The 16,415-nt window shown below is 39.3% G+C and overlaps 1 pseudogene; it reads left to right on the plus strand.

Moving 5' to 3' along the window:
* Window positions 1–5,639: 5,639 nt before the first annotated feature.
* On the plus strand, window positions 5,640–14,606 carry LOC129024109 (eukaryotic peptide chain release factor subunit 1-like; annotated as a pseudogene).
* The last annotated feature ends 1,809 nt before the right edge of the window (window positions 14,607–16,415 follow it).

A 16,415-nucleotide genomic window follows, 5' to 3' on the forward strand; every position in this document is an offset into this window, starting at 1 on the left:
GACAGAAAACCAAACACCGCATGTTCTCACTCATAGGTGGGAATTGAACAATGAGAACACTTGGACACAGGGCGGGGAACATCACACACTGGGGCCTGTCAGGATGTGGGGGGCTGGGGGAGGGATAGCATTAGGAGAAATACCTAATGTAACTGACGAGTTGATGGGTGCAGCAAACCAACATGGCACATGTATACCTATGTAACAGACATGCACATTGTACACACATACCCTAGAACTTAAGGTATAATAATAATAATAATAATAATAATAATAATAATAAAATGTTAGTTGTGGGTTTTTCGTAAGTGTCCTTTTTCATGTTGAGGAAGTTTCCTTATATTTCTAGTTTGTTGAATTTTTAAGGAAGTGGTGTTCAATCTTAGAAAGTGTTTCTTCTGCATCAATTGAGGTGATCCTTTAGTTTTTTTTTTATTTTATTAATGTTTGATATTTCACTGGTTGCTTTTCCTAAATCATACTTGCATTCCTAGAATAAATTACATTTGGTCATTATATATAATCTTAATATGCTGTTGGATTCATTTTGCTATAGTTTTCTTCCTTGTAGAGTCTTTGGTTTTGGTATCAGGGAATGCTAGCCACAAGAAATACTTTAGAAAGTATTCCCTCCTCTTTTATGTTTAGAAGGGTTTGAGAAGGATTGTTGTGAATTCTTTAAATGTTTGGTTGGATTCAACAGTGAAGCCATCTGGTCCTAGAATTTTCTTTGTTGGAAGGGTTTTGGTTGCTGACTCAATCTGTTCCCTTGCTATAGATTCATTCAGGTTTTCTGTTTCCTCTTCAATCAGTTTTGGTAGCTTATATGTTTCCAGGAATTTATACATTTCATTTAGGCTATCTATTTATTTGTGTATATAGTTGTTCGTAAGTATTATCTCATTGATCTTTTTATTTCTGTAAAATCTATAGTAATGTTCTCACTTTAATTTCTGATTTTAGTAATTTGAGCCTTTTTTTCTTAGTGAAGCTAAAACTTTGTACATTTTGTTGATATTTTCAGATAATTATTGGTTGTGTTGATTCCCTTTATTGCTTTTCTACTCACCTTTTTGTTATATGTTATCTCCTAATTTTTATGATTTCCTTCCTTCTCCTATCTTTGGTTTTATTTTACTTTTTTTCCTTGTTCTTATTGTGCAAAGATAGGTTATTGATTTTGGATTTCTTTCTTCTTTTTTAATATAGTCACTTACAGCTATAAATTTACCTCTGAGCCTTCTCATGAGTTTTGATGTGTTGTGTTTTCTTTTTCATTTGACTCAAAGTATTTTCTAATTTTACTTTTAATTTCTTCTTTGTTTAATGTTGTTTAATATTTCTATGTTTGTCGGGTTTCCAGTTTCCCTTTTATTATTGAGTTTTAGTTTCATTACATTGTTGTCAGAGAATATATATGCTTTTATTTTTTTGTGGCCAACATATGGTATATTTTAGAGAAGGTTTAATGTGCATCTGAGAAAAACGGAATAATAGAATAAGCAAAACAATGGTGTCCTGCTGTTGCTGGGTGTAGTGTTCCATAGATATTAGGTCTGGTTGCTTTAGTGTGGCTTAAGCCCTTTATTTTTCTTCTGTCTAGTTATTATATCCATTAATGAAAGTGGGATATTAAAATCTCCAAATATTATTTTAGAACTGTCTACTTTTTCCCTTTAATTCTGTCAGTTTTTCTTCGTAGGTTTGGGGCTCCTTATTAGGTGCATATATGTTTATACTTTTTCTAATTTCTTGATAGATTAACCTTTTTATCAATATATAATGTCCTTTGTCTCTTGTCACAATTTCTGTCTTTAAGTCTATTTTGTCTGATATTAATACAGCCACCTTAGCTCTTCTTTTTTTGGTTTGCTATTTGCATGGAATATCTTTTGGTATTATTTTACTTTCAATTTATTTGTAAATTTTGATCTAAAGTGAGTTTTTTTGAATTATTTTTGAGTATTGACTTTTTATTATTAGTCACCATTCATAATTTATTTCAACCAGAAGACAATACACACAGCAGAATTCTAATGCATCCCATTTTACATCCATTTTATTCCTCACTGACCTCTAAGACTTATCATTTAATTAAAATTTTTTTTACATCTCAAAAATATGTCTGTAATAATTAGAGCTTCATTAGCTGTCTCACTTGGAAACAGGTTTTTAATATTTTTACAGTAAAGAAGATGTGATGAGACATAATGAAAATGTAACTTACAACACTGTGAAAGAAAAGGAACTTTACAGGAACACAGTGGGAGTTCATAAAGGAAAGAGTTCAGAAGCTCTTTCCCTTGGGACCCCCAAATATAAAACAAAAACAAAACACACAAAGCACAACCACAGGTTCTTTGAGGAAAACAAAACAAAACCAGCTCCAATGCTCCATCTCGAAGCCAGAATCAGCCCCTTGGAAGTTTGTAAAGCAACTGTGTAAGCTGCTTCACCAATTCCTTCTGTTAAAAATGTTCCAGGTCCTGGAACCCTGTCGATGGGACCCACTCACTCATATTGCTTGAAAAAGTTATTCACTTCCAGTTCTACAAGCAGCCCCACTCTCCTGAGCCAAAGCTGGTCAAAAGTGTTTTCAACTTCAGGACTTTCTGTGCAATTCTCTCTTCAATGATCCTCTCCACTCCCAAAGTCATGAATATACAGACGTGTAAAATCACTCCCCCAACCACAAAGTTTGTGAACACCCACTTTTTCCTGTCTAGATTTCTCAGTTTAGAACGCTGTGGTTAAAATACATTCACTAGAAAAAAAATACACATTCAAACTCATTTCCGCTAGTTCTCATGGCCCAAATATTTTTCAATGCAGAAGATAATGAAGTTGAACCTCAAAAGCAGTACTTCCTAACTTCCAATCTCTTCTAGAAGGACATAAAAAAATGGAACTCATGTTATATCGACCATTAGTGTTGGATAGTTTTAAAAGTCTATTTTCATATATAAATGCAATAAACAAGAGGTGTAAATCACACCTTTAAACTAGCAAGAGGAAAGAATCTCTTCCCAAATGTTACACTGAGGAATGTTTCTTTAAATGAGAAAGGCCTTAAAATTAACAGATGATCACTATACACAGCCTAAAAATTCCGTGACTGTCCAAAGCACCTCAAGGTAACAACATCAAAGCACTGTGGGTGAAGCTTCTAGGGGAGAGCACCCTTCCTACAGTTTTTTGAGATTACTTAGATGAATTAATTCTCCTTTAGGATTCCCTGGGATGGGGCAGAGACTAGAATAAAATTGACTCGTGAGGAGGGAAATAATGAGGTACAAGTGCATGTGGAATTATTGAAGTAAGCGTGTGAGAGATCACTGCTTATCACCCCAGGGTTATCAAAACAGCCTTGGAAATTGCTCTTTCCTCATAATGCCTCTGAAGTTGTAAATCCATCCAAATTTGCTCCCCTTTGAGTGGTTATACTCGGGAAATGAATTATTAAAATGTGCAAGTATTCACATAAATTGAAACATTTCTCCTTTTAGCTGCAAGGCCAAGTGAGAGGAAAACTAATTCTGATCCTAAAAACTATGGTACGCTGAAGCTTTCAAAGATCCAATCATTTGAATTAGTCTTCACAACCATCAGTATCCTAGGCAGTTATTTGGCTGCTAGTCCTTCAGTATGGTGCTTGTGTTCAATTTCCGAAATCAATTCATATGCTATGCAGCACCTTTGTGTTAAGGCCATAATATTTTACTCCTAGACAAAGCTTTGGATAATCATAAACTCTACTTCAAAACTATGGTCATCCAAGGAAATGCTGTCAGTAGAGTAGACCCTTTCCAGCTCCATTAGCTGACACTGTCTTATAGCATGGTCTTGAACAGATTTCTTCAGAGATTCAACCCAGTTCAAATTAAAATAAAAAACCTGAGCTGGTTAGCTACAAATATAGGAGAGAAAAATAAAGCCTCTATACAAACAGGCTTTATTTTATCTAACGAAGAAGAATGTTAAGACAAATTCTATTCAAGAAATCCACCAACATTATGTTAATCCTATCATGTTTCACAGCATTAAGTATCCATCCAGTGAAATCAGTCTGCAAAGAAACCCTTAAAGGCTATTTTTCATTGCACAGGCAGAGCAGTTGTCTGAAATATGCACTAGTCCACACTTACATTACTGAAAACTATGGAGGAGATAATATCCTGTGATTGACTCAGTCAACCATTTACCCAGCAGAGTAAGTTTTAGCAGATCTTGCTCATACATACTAATAAGACCAGAAACTTTCCCCTGTGGAGCCTTTAGTTAAACTCCAGTTTGTCAAATGTTAGGAATAGTCTAGCATCTGATACAGAGCTATATTTGATAAGACACTGAAGATTTTAAGTAAAGGCTTGGTGAAATGGAGGGGAAAAAAGGATATTTGTTTCCAGGTTTAAGATTGAAGCCAAAGTAGTCATTATACTGTATTCAATACAGTAACAATTGCAAATGTTATAAGAGCAAGGTGGGCCTCACTTTTTCTTTCTTCTTCAGTATGTAAGACATGGTGCCTGAATACTTGAACGTACATAGTACATTCGTCATGTACCACAGAGAGAGTCACATCTACTTCATTCCAGCAACTCAATTTCAAAGTTTAATAACACATGGGTCCTTTCTAAAAAGCACTTGGCACTCTCACTAGTTTAAAAAGCTCAAGTCTTCGATGTGGATATTTCTGAGATTTGTCTTAAAAGAGACCAATTTCTCAGACTCAGGAAAGGCTATTCCTACCCTATGGTGTCCGTAAGACTTCCTCTGACATGGGGGCAAGGAAGCTACAAGGCTTCACTCCAACACCATAAAGTATAATATAGGGAAGATTTCTTTAACCATGTGGTCTTTATTTCAGTGCCAGTGTTACAGATACAACACAAATGTTCCAGTCAGAAGGAATTCAAATGGAATGCCAAGGTCCAAGCAAGGCTCAGAAATAAAAAGAGAGGTTTGGAGTAATAGATAAGATGACTCCAATATACTCCAGGATGAGTCTGATACTCACTCTTCCTAAGGGCAAAGGTGCTTTTGATACAGAGTCTGATCTTTAAAACTGGTGAATTACTCTTTCCACCCATTACCATAGCTAAAACAGGCAAGTTATGGGATTAGGAGTACTTCAAAATTTGTAGTGGGAATAGGGCCTTTAATAACTATGAATATATCTTTTAGAAAACTTTTTGATCTAAAGTGAACATATAGATAGAACCTTAAAAAAAAACCCTCCCTCTGCCATATCTGCTTTTTGATTTGAGAATTAAATCCATTTACATAGAAAGCAATTATTGGTAAGAAAGGGTGTAGTTCTGTTATTTCGCTATTTATTTTCTATATGTATTAATCTTTTTTGCTCTTCATTTCCTCCATTACTTCCTATAAATATAATATATTGTATTACATATGACATAATATATATGTAATTACATATATATTACATACATATTTGGAAGAAGGCTCTTCCACATGTGCACTGGAAGCTGGAGCCAACTGAAGGTCTCCGCATGGGAAAATGGGGAAAGTGAGGGGGAGCTGGATCTGGACACGAAGAGCATTACTTCCATCAGGAGAGATGCAGATGCCACGGCTATTTTGCTCAAGAATGAGAAACTGAGGCTGAGGAGCCAATGATGGCTGCAGAAAATCGAAGCCAATATTTCGCTGAGCAGAAGTGCAAAGAGCACAGGCAGAGGGCCACTGTGGTGGTAAGGAACCTGCACCCACTGAGGCACACTCTGGCGGAGCTGCTGAGGCTGGAGGCCAGCACCTAGCACCAGGTTCATGGCAGGGTGAGCAGCAAGTCCAGGTCAACGGAGCTCAGTCAGATGGGTGCAGCCCAGAGAAAGGACCAGGTTTCAGGAGCTCCAGGCCAACAGAGCTATCCCCCTGCTGGCTATAAGGCAGCAACTGGCCCACTAGGTGCAGCAGGAAGGTGATGTGGGACACACATGTAGGCGCAGATGCCAAGAAAATGGCTGGCATCTTTTTTTTTTTTTTTTTTTTTTGAGACGGAGTCTTGCTCTGTCACCCAGGCTGGAGCGCAGTGGCGCGAACTCGGCTCACTGCAAGCTCCGCCTCCCGGGTTCATGCCATTCTCCTGCCTCAGCCTCCTGAGTAGCTGGGACTACAGGCGCCCACCACCACGCCCGGCTAATTTTTTGTATTTTTAGTAGAGACAGGGTTTCACCATGTTAGCCAGGATGGTCTCGATCTCCTGACCTCGTGATCCGCCCGCCTTGGCCTCCCAAAGTGCTGGAATTACAGGCCTGAGCCACCGCGCCCGGCCGATGGCCGGCATCTTGAAGACCGTGGCCTGAGCCTGGTGGGCACCCTCCTATCTGGTCTTTTTGCCTTATTGGGGGATGAGTGAAGAACGCTGTTTGTGAGAACCAATCAAGTGCTCTATGAACTCCTTCCCCTGCGCCTCCAGGGGCTGAACTTCTCCTGTTTCTCAGGGCTGGGCCGACTCTGGGAGAACTGCCCTCTCTCCCCTCAGGATGGCAAGCTGTGTGCCCCAAGCTCGGGGCCTCCAAACTCCCATGCAGAGTGAAGATGGCCAACGTGGTGGGTTTGTGGAGGCTACACTTGCAGGAAACTTGGGGCCTGCCAAGTCCTTGATTCTGTCACTAAACAGGTGCAGACGCACCCCACTCCTAGACTGATGTATGGCTTCCTGGCCGTGTTGGATGCAGGAATCTGTATCACTGTATGCGTTATTAACCATGAGTAAGGCGCCTGGGAGGGGACGGCCTGCTGTGCTGGGTTCTGCCACAAAGCGCTGTCATTTGCTTCAGCCTGAGTTTCTGCTGCGGCCCTGGTGGGGCCCAGGAGCTCTCAGGCCTGTGGAGTCTGGAGCCGAGGCTGCCTCCGGGCTCTCCCCGCCTTGGGGTCTGCCCCTCAACCCCTTCTCAATCACCAAGGGTGAAGTTGGCACTTGTGAGCACCCCCGCTCCAATTGCTTTCTCACTTGTTGTACCCACTCCCTTCGGCTAGGCCTTGCTCCTGCCAGCTCTGAGCCCAGGTCTCTCACGATCTCACTTTGGTGACATCAGAGCCGAGGGTCTTCCTGCACCGAGGAATCGTGGAGCTGGCCCGGTGGTGAAGCCTCTCAGCTGACTCAAAAGCAAAACGGATTGACGTTTGCTGTTAGAAGCCACTGGGATTTGCAGTTTGGTTGTTGGAGTGCAAGTCACTGACTGGTCAGCCCTTGATTTCAGGATATGGAAAGTTAGGGGGCAGTGCGTTCCCAGCCCCCTGAGGCCCGGCTGGGGCTCTCCCTGCCCCAGTTCTCTACACAGGTGTCCCCCAGTGGTGTGTGGGACTTGCTGGCCCATATCCTGCAGGGGGGCCTGGGCAGGACAACTCTCAGCTCTCAGGGTGGGGCCCAGTACCCTAAGCCTTCACAGATTGCCTGGGGGTGGGGTGGCGCTAGGTACCTCAGGACCTCCTGGCTCCAGGATGTGTGCCCGGACCCCCTGCTGATGTCCCTGTGTCATGGGCCCTCTATGGTCCTGACCTCCTATGGCACATCCACGTGCTCAGGGTTCAGAACCCCAGCAGTGTCCAGGAAGGCTGCCCCATGAGAAGGTGGCCAAAAGGAATCCGAGTCTGTGTTTCCTCCATTCAGTCCTAGGGTCCTGGGCCCCTACCCCACAAGAACAGACTTGGTGGTGTCCACAGACACAGCGTGGACGCCCTCCAAGGCACTTGAGAAATAAGAAGGGACAGCAGTGGCTGGCTTGGCTGCCTGGTAAGAGAGCACCAACCCTGTTGACAGAGGAATTCTCACTTAACTGAGAGAAGTAGTTTATAAAATAGAATTTATGATAAACCCATTTTTGCAATAAAGTGAATGTTGGGAACAAAGCCTGTCAAATGCACAGACAGCACAGCCTGACTGTCAGGGAGGCAGGGTGGGGGTGGTCTTCACTTCTTCACACTTTTCTGTATAGTCTGAATTTTTTATAGTGGATGTGTATTCTGTATTATTTTAAGAGGAAAACCTTCTAGTTTCCTAGTCTTCAAATGACTTCAGTCTGACTGTGGGCTGGTGTGGCTTGAAACCTCCTTTCTAGGAATGCTCCTGGGCTCAGGAGCTTCTGGCTCCTGTCCAGAAACAGGTGCCTTCCCTTCGGCATCCTACCTGAGAGAACAGGCCCCATGCAGCAGTGACTGCAGAGTCACGTTGTGGACAATGCTGAGGAAAGAGGACTGGCTGGGCATTGTCAGGGAAGATATTTAAGCAAAGACTTAGAAAAGACAGGGGGCAGCGGGCATCCTGTCAACTGAGATAGACTCAGACTTGTCCCAAGAAAGTAGCCTAAGAAACCACAAATGTTGGGGGGCGTCATTCTAGCATTTTTTGCAAGTGCAAGAAACCCAAACACTCAGCGATGGGCTTGTGCTTAGACAGGCAGGTTCATCCTTGCATCAGAAGAGCATTCTTGAGTTTACTTATCATCACTCATGTTAAACATGGTTATTTGCTGAGCACTGCTCTGTTCCAGCCACCTTGTAGAGAGAGGGAATCTCTAGATAGAGGATAGGGTAGTCCCATCTTGCCCCAAAACAAATCATGTGCATTCTCTTTGGACAAACATTGGGAGACTCCCTGGAACCAGTAGATCTGAGTGAAGAAAATTGTAGAATCTTTTCTATATATATACATATTTTTGGTGTGTATTTTCTAATATTTGTAGCATGAATATGAATTACTTGGTAATATAAGAAAAAATATAAATATATATTTATTTTTGATTATTATGCTTTGTTTTTAATTTTAAAATTTGTATAAATTTATGGGATGCAAGTGTAATTTTGTTACATGCATAGCCTGTGTAGTGGTGAAGTCAGGGCTTTTAGGGTAACCATTGACCAAATAATGTACGTTGTACCCATTAAGTAATTTCTCATCATCCACCCCACCCAAAATGTGCTATATGAATTTACTTATCTTTTTTTCAGTATGGCTTTTAAATTTTTTTCTTACACTGGAGATTACAGTTAACATCTTACAATTAACATCTTTGTTGACCAGCCTGGGCAATAAAGTAAGACCCTGTCTCAAAAAACAAACAAATAACAACAACAACAACACAAAAACAAAAAACAAAGAAACAAAAAACCCCAAAAATGCAGTAACAGGGAATTTTATGTTTATCAATGCAGCTACCTTTACCATTGTTCTTTATTTGTTTGTATGATTTTGGGCTACTGTCTAGTGTTCTTTCATTTCAGGTTGAACAATTCCCTTATAATTTCTTTTAGGGTAGGTCTGTTAGTGACAAATTCCCTCAGTTTTTTGTTCCTTGGGAATGTCTTAATTTTGCCTTTATTTTTGAAGGACAAAAGTTTTGCTGAATGTAGAATTATTGGTTCATAGTTTTTTTTTCCTTTGGCACTTTAAATATATTATGCCCATCTTCTGAAGTCCATGGTTTCTGAAGAGAAATTGATTTGTTTCTCATTGAAGATACCTTGTTCATTTGTGGAAAGTCACTTTTCTCTTGCTGCTTTCAAGATTCTCTCTTTGTCTTTGGCTTTTTACACTTCGATCATAATTTTTCTCAGCGTGGATATGTTTTAGCTTTTCCTGCTTGGAGTAAATTATGCTTCTTGGATGTGGGGATTCCTATCTTTCATGATTATTCAAGAAACTTTTGGACATTATTACTTTAAACATTCTTTCGCCCATTTATTTTATGTTCCCTTCTGGAGGTTTCATTATTCAAATGTTGGTATGCCTAATGGTTTCCCTCAGGTCTCTAAGGCTCTATTTATTTAAATTTAAATTTAAATTTAATTTAATTTAATTTTATTTTATTTTATTTTATTTTTGAGACGGAGTCTCACTCTGTTGCCCAGGCTGGAGTTCTGTGGCATGATCTTGGCTCACTGCAAGCTCTGCCTCCCGGGTTCACGCCATTCTCCTGCCTCGGCCTCCTGAGTAGCTGGGACTACAGGCGTCCACCACCACGCCTGACTAATTTTTTTGTGTTTTTAGTAGAGACGGGGTTTCACCACGTTAGCCAGGATGGTCTCAATCTCCTGACCTCATGATCCGCTGGCCTCTGCCTTCCAAAGTGTTGGGATTACAGGAGTGAGCCACCGCGCCTGGCCTATTTTTATTTTTTCTTTGTATTTCTGTTCCTCTTACTGCACACTCTTACTTGACTTATCTTCAACTTTACTGATTATTTCTTATGCCAGCCCTAATCTACCATTGAGCTCCTCTAGTGAAGTCTTTATTTCTGTTATTTTACTTTTGATCTCCAGATTTTGTGTTTGTTTCTTTTTAAGAAATAACTTCTTTTGATTGATATTCTTTATTTGTTGAGACTTTGTTCTCCTGGTTTCCTTTCATTTTTTTTGTCCATGATTAAAGATAGTAGATTTTTTTTTTTTTTTTTGAGATGGAGTCTCACTGTCGCCCAGGCTGGAGTGCAGTGGCACGATCTTGGCTCACTGTAACCAACCTCCGCCTCCTGGGTTCAAGCAATTCTCCTGCCTCAGCCTCACGAGTAGCTGGGATTACAGGTGAGTGCCACTACACCCAGCTAATTTTTTGTATTTTTAGTAGAGATGGGGTTTCACTGGGTTAGCCAGGGTGGTCTCAATCTCCTGACCTCATGATCCGCCTGCCTCGGCCTCCCAAAGTGCTGGGATTACAGGCGTGAGCCACTGTGCCTGGCCAAAGATATTAGGTTTAAAGTCTTTGTCTAATGCTTAGCCTTTCTCAGGAAATGTTTTCTATTAATTTCTTCTTCTTCTTTTTTTTTTTTTTTTTTTACTGAGTGTGCCTTTGAATGTCTTATAATTTATTGTTGAAATCTGAACATTTTGTATATTATGATGTGGCAGCACTTGGTGTCAGAGTATCCCTGCTCCCCTAAATTTGTTTTGCTGCTTGTTGTTACTTTTTAGTGACTTTTGTAAACCATTTTTTATAAAGCCTGTATTCTTTACGTGTGGCTACTGAAGTCTGCATTCAGTTAGCTTAGTGGACACTCATATTTTGAAAGCATTTTCTTAAATGCCTGAAACCCACCCCCCCAAAATACTCTCCCAGTCTTTGAATATGGACACTGTGTTGAGGCCCTCCTTCAATGCTTCGCTTTGAAGTCTATTTTATCTGATATTAATGTTTACATAATATGCATTTTTCCCTAATTTTTGGCATACCTATGCCTTTGTATTTAAGGTGAATTTCTTGTAAACCACAGTTTTAAACATAATTCCCTCCCCCAAATCTCTCTCTTTTAATTGGTGTATTTAGATGATTTATACATAAGGTAATTATTAATATGTTAATGCTTATTTCTGCCACCTTATTATGTGTGCTCTGCTAGTTTTCTTTATTTCTCAATTCTTTTATTTGCCTTTTAATTTTTAACATCTTGTTGGTTAAGTAAAAAAGTTTGGATTACATCTTGATTTATTTATACCTTTTTTCTTTCTCTTTAAAATATTATCTGCAACCAACTCACACCATATACTGTTTTTGAGTATACCACTTTGCATAGTTTTCTTTGTAATTGCTTTAGAGATTACCATATGTATACTAACATCTCACTGTGTACTGGTATCAAATTTTTAATGCTTCATATTAAATATAGAAACCTTGCTTTCACTTAAGTCATTTTATCCTGTGCATTCAAATAAGATATAATTGTCTTAAATACTTACTGTCCATGCATTGAGCACCATTATCACATAGTGTTATAATTTTTGCTTCAATCTTCAGATAAGATTTAAAAACTCAGGAGAAGTAGGATTATCTCTTGCTATTACACCTCTTTTTTGTATTCCTATGTTCTTCCTTTCTGAAATTCCAAGTCTTCTTCTGTTATAATTTCCTTTCTAAGAAAGTTTAGAGAAATCCCTTTAGCTATTTTTTAAGGATAGATTTGCTAGCAACAAATTCTTTTTATTTTTCTTCATCTGAGAATATCTTGATTTACCCTTCATTCCTGACAGATATTTTTGCTGGATATACAATTTGTGTTTGACAAGTCCTTTCTTTCAGTACTTAAAATACGTTATTACTTATTTCTGGCCTTTATGGTTTTAGATGAGAAATACATTTTCATTTGAATTCATATCATCTTACAGGAAAAGTGTTGTTTGTCCCTGGCTGCTTTCAAGATGTTTTCTTTATATTTAGTTTTCAGAAGCTAGATATCATGTGTCTTGACATGTGTTTCTTTGGATCTATCCTGTTTGCAATTCACTGAACTTCTTGAATCTGTGGGTTTATGTGTTTCACCAAATTTGGGAAGTTTTCAGCCTGTATTTTTTTGAATATTCTTTTAGCCATACTCTGTTTCTCCTTTACTTCTGGAACTCTGGTAATAAGAATGTTAGATTTTTTTTTTATGTATAGTCTCACAAGTCCCTTAGGTCCTCTTCTATAAAAAAAAATTCTACTTACTCCTGTTGTTAAGACTGAATAAATTCTATTTATCTGCCTTCAAATTTACTGATTCTATCCTCTGTCATCTCTACTCTACTATTAAGCCCATCAAGTAATTTAAAAAAAATTTTGCTTATTGCATTTTTATGTTCTATAATTTCCATTTATTATTTTAAAATATAACCTGAATTTCTTTTCTGACATTTTCTATTTTTTCATCTATTTCAAGGAAATTTGTAAGTCCTTGTTAAAGCAATTGTGTGACGGATACCTTAAAATCCTTGTCAGGCAATTCTAACATCTCTATCAACTCAGTGTTGGCATCTCTTGATTGTCTTTTATTATTCAAATTGTAGTTTTCCTGGTTGTTGGTATGATGAGTGATATTTTATTGTATCCCAAACATTCTGGAAATTATATTGTGAGATGCTTAATTACACTTAACATTATTTTTAAGCACATAGTCTCTATGTTGAAGTAGCACAAGGGCTGGATATGTTCAGCTTCCTGTTGGCCTCACTGACACCAGGGAGTATGGAAGTGGAGCACTGAATCATACCGTTTTGTTGCCGCATGGTAAAAATGGAAGCTCAGCTTCTAGTTGGACCCTGCTGACAATGGGGAATGGTGGGGGAGTTGTCTTAGTTTAGGCTGCTATAACAAAGTACTATACACTGCGTGGTTTAAAGAAACAAATGCTCTGAGTGGCAAAAATGTTAGCAGATGAGTTTGGAACTGCATCTAACATTAAGTCATGAGTAAACTGTCTTTCAGTCTTGGGAGCCATTACATCTGTACAACAAAGGCTCAAACTTTATAACAAAGTACCTTCAAATAGTCTGGTTGTTTGCTGTGGAACAACTGTAACAGAAGAAGGAAAGGAAAAGAAAGTGAACATTGACTTTGAACCTTTCAAACCAATTAATACTTCACTGTATTTGTGTGACAACAAATTCCATACAGAGGTTCTTATAGCACTACTTTCAGATGATAGCAAATTTGGCTTCATTGTAATAGATGGTAGTGGTGCAGTTTTTGGCATACTCCAAGGAAACACAAGTCCTGCACAAATTCATTGTGGATCTCCCAAAGAAACACGGTAGAGGAGGTCAGTCTTCCCTGTGTTTTGCCTCTTTAAGAATGGAAAAGCGATACAACTACGTTTGGCAAGTAGCAGAGACTGCTGTGTAGCTGTTTATTTCTGGAGACAAAGTAAATGTGGCTGGTCTAGTTTTAGCTGGATCTGCTGACTTTGAACTAAGTCAATTTGATATATTTGATCAAAGGTTGCAATAAAAAGTTTTAAAGTTAGTTTGTATATCCTATGGTGGTGAAAATGGATTCAACCAACCTATTGAGTTATCTACTGAAGTCCTCTCCAATGTGAAATTCATTCAAGAGAAGAAATTAATAGGACGATAGTTTGATGAAGTCAGCCAGGACATGGGCAAGTACTGTTTTGGTGTTGAAGATTCGCTAAAGGCTTTGGAAATGGGAGCTGTAGAGTCTAGTAGTCTATGAAAATCTGGATATAATGACATATGTTCTTCATTGACAAGGCACAGAAGAGGAGAAAATTCTCTATCTAACTCCAGAGCAAGAAAAGGATACATCGGCTGGGCGCAGTGGCTCACGCCTGTAATCCCAGCTCTTTGGGAGGCCGAGGCAGGTGGATCACGAGGTCAGGAGATCGAGACCATCTTGGCTAACATGGTGAAACCCCGTCTCTACTAAAAAATACAAAAAATTAGCCGGGCGTGGTGGCACGCGCCTGTAGTCCCAGCTACTCAGGAGGCTGAGGCAGGAGAACGGCATGAACCCGGGAGGCGGAGCTTGCAGTGAGCAAAGATCGCACCACTGCACTCCAGCCTGGACGAAAGAACGAGACTCCGTCTCAAAAAAAAAAAAAAAAAAAAGAACAGAAGAGGATACATCTCATTTCATAGACAAAGAGACTGGATGGGAACATGAGCTTATTGAGAGCATACTCCTGTTGGAATGGTTTGCTAACAACTATAAAAAATTTGGAGCTATGTTGGAAATTATCACAGATAAATCACAAGAAATGTTTCAGTTTGTAAAAGGATTTGGTAGAAGTGGAAGTATCTTGTGGTACCGAGTAGATTTCCAGGGAATAGAATACCAGGAGACGATTAATTTTTTTACCTTGGTGACTAGTAGGTAGTCAGCAAAATGTGCCTCACCCTCCAACATGGATGTTGAAGCATACCCATGGTGGAATCCAAACAGATCCCTGCCTCACAATTGGAACATTTCCAGAATTTAATCCATGAGCATTGGATATTGAAAAGAAAACTGAAACAAAACCAGACCCAGTCCTACACTTTGGTTTGTCATGATGTCAGCACAGCAGCCTACAATTAAGTTCCTAAATGTGACTTTGGAGTAATGTAAAAAGGAATCCCAGTTTTTACTTTTACTCGATGGTGAAATTGGTTGCCCTTGTATTTTATGAAAAAAAAAAGTTTTTTTAACCTTCATACATAGAATCAAAAATACTTTAATTGTTGTAAACTTTCAAAAGTTAATAGAAGTGAGATCAGACTGGTTTGTTTCTTATTTTGATTGGAGAAAAATTAAATTATTGCATTTTGCAGTGACCCATTTACATGGCATTCTCAGCTTAGACTACATAAGAAGAACTATATGTGGAGAAATGTTGGAACCATTTCTCTCTTGGTCTCTGTTTAATGTTGAAAGGGTGAGCTACTAGGAGGCAATTTCAACTTCACTCCCTCACGCTACCCACTCCCCCACCAGACTGGAAGTTTCAAGGATGTAAATTGCATTGCAAAATCAAACTGACTCCTGAAGCATTTGGGCCAGTGCACTGTTTGTTTCCATTTGTTTGGCAGATACATTTGTGCCTGGCATTTGGGAGCCCTTTGAATCAATTGTTTTGACAAGGGTCCTTATAAACTTAGCTAGCCTACTAGAAATCAGTTTGGGATGGATATGATGGGGCTTCTGTCTATTGCCGGGATTGGGAGAAATAAAACATGCAATCTAAGTGGAAGTGAAGAAATTTAAAGATGATTTTATTTTGCTTGGGCCAATTCTTGTTTAAAAGAAGGTGGGTGTGTTTTCCTTGTGTTGGATGGCATGAGATTATGTGAATGTTTTGATTTATTAAAATGAACGGCAAGGTTTTTCAGGAATGACAGACATGTATAACTGCATGTAATTACAAACTCGTGACCTCCTGGTGGGGTTAGGACATCTGTTTCAAATGTGAGACTTACAATCACCTCTCACGTGAGCAATTAGGGGCAGGTGGGAAGGGATGGGACACAGCTTCTGGCACCATGGACTTAAGATTATGTTGGATTCAAAAGTTGGCCTGAAATCTAGAAGCTTATGCTTCACATCTGGGCTATAAGTCAGACTTGAACCCAGCTGGCATGCATGTCATGCTTGATGTGGTGACAGTGAACAAAGTGTATAGTATGTGTCCAGTGGTAGCAATGGAAAAAAGTATAACGAATGGACTTTGAAGGACCAAAGTCAATTGATATCACTTCCACACTGACTAGGATAGTGGGGTGCATTTGGTTTTCAAATTGGGTAGTTTTAACACTTTAGTGCCTGACTGCTGTTCTTTACTGACTTGACTCAGTCACCCGTAGCTTTATTGATCTGAACCAACATCTTGTTCCCAGGTTACAGACCTGCCTATCTTTCCAATAATCCTATTTCACTTAAATGAAGGGAGTATGTCTTAAATGTAAAGCTTCTGGTTCTCACACTGTACTCTCAGGTCCAAATGACTGTCTGTTAACCTGATGTCTCAACCCCCAGTGAGAGGAGTTGACTCTTTGGTGTTCACCAACATGGGAGACTTCATTGGAACAGGCTTTTTTTTTTTTTCTTTGCTTTAGGCTCTGCTATTTGTTTGCAGAACACCCAAGAATGAGTAAAAATGCTCTCTTCACAGCAGTATCTTAGGGTTTTGCCATTGTAAATGGGATTGATG

Source organism: Pongo pygmaeus, chromosome X, assembly GCF_028885625.2.
Source record: "Pongo pygmaeus isolate AG05252 chromosome X, NHGRI_mPonPyg2-v2.0_pri, whole genome shotgun sequence".
In the NCBI taxonomy this organism is placed as follows: domain Eukaryota; kingdom Metazoa; phylum Chordata; class Mammalia; order Primates; family Hominidae; genus Pongo; species Pongo pygmaeus.